A 3,893-nucleotide genomic window follows, 5' to 3' on the forward strand; every position below is an offset into this window, starting at 1 on the left:
CTTTCAGTGACAGATACTGGGTCCTTGATCTTATAAATAAAGCAATTAAATTTTTGTTAGTGCAATGAGTAGATAGTATATTTCATTACAGAAAAATCAATAGTTGGAAAGGAAAAAATAGTGATAAATTTGAAACACAAAAAATAGTAGTAGGATAAAAGCCAATATACAAGTCTTAGCTTCATACATATCATCTTGATTACATTAGCTGTTAGACTTCAAAAAATGACCAAAACAGAGACATGACACATTGATGAATGAAAACTGTACAGAACTTTCCACAATAGACCTTTAAGACTGTGGGTATTTGCTTTTGAGACAGGATGAGGGTTCTTCGTGTGTAATGAGTCACATTTTCACGAGAGTAAAGAATTAAACACTCAGACATGCCCAGAAGATATTTTTTCCCTCTAGTGAGAGAAATTCGGTATTCCTGAGAGAATGATAGGACAACTTATTTCTCTGTATTTTTAGAAATTTCTTTTGATGGTGCTCCCAGGACTTTCTTTCATATCTTTGTTCTGAAGGCTGTAAATCAGAGGATTAAAAATGGGGTTGCCATGCAGTAAAACAAGGTCACAAATTTCTGTGTCCCAGGATGGCTCCTGGAGCCTGGACTCACATACATCACCATGACTGAGCCATAGAACAGGGAAACCACCAAGAAATGAGAGGCACATGTAGAAAAAGTTTTCTTCCTACCTGAGCCAGCTGGGACCCGAAGGATGGCATGCAAAACTGAGGTATAGGACCCAAGGATGTAAAGGAAGGTGTTGAAGATAATAAGAGAGCTTACAGTAGCACAAGTTAGAGTAGTCTTGGGAACTGGAGTACAGGAGAGCCAGCAGTCGTCCCAGGTCACAGAAAAAATAGTCAACGATATTAGGGCCACAGAAGGGCACCTGGGTCATAAGAATTGCAGGTATCAGTATGGATAGAAAGCCACCTACCCAACAGGAAACTACTAATCGGGCACATAAATGGTGAGTCATGATGGTGGAGTAATGCAGTAGTAGACAGCAAGGAACCAATAAAAGGACATTGCAGACAGAAAGTAGCCCTCAGCAGCACAAATGGAGAAGAAGAAGTAGAACTGGAGCAGGCAGCCAGTATAGGAGATGCTCTTGGTCTGGGAGATAATGTTGGCCAAAATTTTAGGCACATCAGAACTGACACAGCAGATCTCCAGGAAAGAGAAGTTGGCCAGGAGGATGTTCATGGGTGTGTGGAGTTTCTGGCTTGACCACACAGCACAGATGATGGATGTGTTCCCCATGAGAGTCAGAAGGTGGATGAGGAAGAAGATGACAAAGAGGAGGATCTGGATCTCCCTGCGGCATGGGAAGCCCAGGAGAATGAACTCAGTCACAGACCCAGAGATATTGTTGGTTTCTGAGATATTCATTCTCTTAATCTATGAAGGAATGAGCAATAACATCATTATCTTAACAATATTTTGTCTCTTTAAAAGTTATTTTTATTTCTTCTGACTCCAATATACTCCTTTAATGCACTTTTGTGAAAAGGCTCTATATGGTTCTGAATTCAATAATTCCCTTCCCAGGATCTGGCTTAGCCCAATGAGATCAGGGTTCTGGGAGAACCTGGTATGCTCCCACAGGCCCCACTCAGTCTTCATTTTCACAGTGTAAGTTTCACTGGCAACATGTAACCAAGTCCAAACCGTTTTTCTCCATTTGCATTTAAGTTAATTCTATTTTGATATATAGTTTCATAATATACACACTCATATATGTATATACCTGATTTCTTCTTGCTGAAAAGAAAATTTTGTATAGTATTTTGGAAAATTTTAAGACAAATCAAAGTTCAAATATAACCTGAAATTGAACGAGGTCAGTACAAAAAGAGCATCTTACTATGTTGTCAGTAACATAGTATTGTCAGGAGATCTGTCCTGAGTAACTGCTGACTGAAGCAGGGTNATGTCACCAAGTCCAAACCGTTTTTCTCCATTTGCATTTAAGTTAATTCTATTTTGATATATAGTTTCATAATATACACACTCATATATGTATATACCTGATTTCTTCTTGCTGAAAAGAAAATTTTGTATAGTATTTTGGAAAATTTTAAGACAAATCAAAGTTCAAATATAACCTGAAATTGAACGAGGTCAGTACAAAAAGAGCATTTTACTATGTTGTCAGTAACATAGTATTGTCAGGAGATCTGTCCTGACTAACTGCTGACTGAAGCAGGGTGCTGAAGACACTGCCACAAATTCCATTCTAGCAAGTACCTATTAGCTTTTTTTAAAAAAAAAAGTTTTTGTTTTAATTCCAGTTAGTTAACATACCTACTAGCTTCTTACTCCTGTATTTAACCTCTACTTGCTGAGCAACAGCTAATTTGATACCAAAAGGACCCAAGTTGGCTTCACTACTTTCTTAGGAGATCTTGGTTCTCAAATAGAATACCAAGGCAGATGAAAGAGCACCAGCTTCTCAATTCTGATGCCTCATCATCTTGTTACTACATGGTGATGAATTGTCTTATGTAAAAAGACAATAAAAAAGGAAGAAAAGCTCTTATTTAATTCTAAAACTGTGGGAGAAATACACCAGTGTAGAATGTTAGTGTCTGAAGGGATCTCTGAGATTATCAAGCTCAATTTCCTCATATCATAGAAACTAAAACCAGAAACATTAAACTAATCCAAGGTCGTGCTGATTTTTGATGGAAGAAACACATCTAAAACTTAGGTGTTTGGACATAATCAGACCTTTCCCCATAATCTTTGTTATTATGGACCCTATTTTTGTCAGATGGCTGCAAAACTATATTGTGCATGTATTATCACTTTCTCTCCTTTGAACCAGATTCCTATTATTATAAATAATAAGGACTTTAATAAGGCTATTAGCCAAAGCTGGGAATCACTATCTTAAATCCTCCATTCCTCTTTGACCTGCGCTGTGTCCTAATTCTTGGTACCATTTATGACATGAACCCACTTTTGGATACTTCTTTGAAGCATAGTTGACTTCTAAAATAAATGTAATAACAACCACTGTCATGCATTAAATATTTATTGTGACAGTCACTTAATGTTAATTATGCCATTAAATTCTGCTCTCTTCAGTTCTAGAGCCTTAAAACAAACAAGTACTTTCACATTTCTAAGTGTAGCATTGAATTTTATTGTCCCTCTGAGCATGTTGACTCTAAAACCTAACCTTTTTTTTACATGGCTGTCAGCTATGGATATATTAGCTGCATTTCCTTATTGTTTTTGATGCAGTGTGTTCACATGCAACTTGCTTGTGTCCAATTTACACTTGTGTCTGTGGAGGGTTAGCCCCAGGAAGGCTGTGTGAAGAACTGAGGCCGTATACCACAGGGAAGGTTATTTATGTCATTCTCATAGTCTCCCTCTCTCTAGTTTACATCAGGTATGTCAGCTATGATGGTGAGGCAGGTACCTTCCAGGACAGCAGTTTCCGCTAAATACCAAAGGGAGACCAAATATAAGATTGTTGTGCTCCTGCAGAGAGCAAACATGGCATACAAACAGACTGGTGAAATGAAATGGGAAAAATTAACTTCCAAGATTGTGGGCTCACTGAAGGAGGCTGTGGGCTGGAAATTCAGTGATTGTAAGGGGTGGTGTGATGCTTTAACCCAGAACTAGACCACATTAATTTTCTATATTTGAAATTTAACTGAAGTATATAATATGTGCCCCCGCACTCTTTAGTGTGACCATAATTTTACTTATACAGTGAAACTGACAATGGCGGGTAAGACTGCATGTAAATGGGGCAAAGAAACATCACAAGAACAAGAGTGGAAAGAAGGTGTGTTTTAGGGTGGTTTTATTTGAATGAGTTAGAATTAGTGTAAACTCACCTCACAATTAAGGAAAGAAT

At 37.8% G+C, this 3,893-nt stretch overlaps 1 pseudogene; it reads right to left on the reverse strand.

Annotated features, from left to right (window-relative positions):
* Window positions 1–454: 454 nt before the first annotated feature.
* On the reverse strand, window positions 455–1,405 carry LOC105235316 (annotated as a pseudogene).
* Between the last annotated feature and the right edge of the window lie 2,488 nt (window positions 1,406–3,893).

Source organism: Ailuropoda melanoleuca, unplaced genomic scaffold, assembly GCF_002007445.2.
Source record: "Ailuropoda melanoleuca isolate Jingjing unplaced genomic scaffold, ASM200744v2 unplaced-scaffold8508, whole genome shotgun sequence".
Classification (NCBI taxonomy): Eukaryota; Metazoa; Chordata; class Mammalia; order Carnivora; family Ursidae; genus Ailuropoda; species Ailuropoda melanoleuca.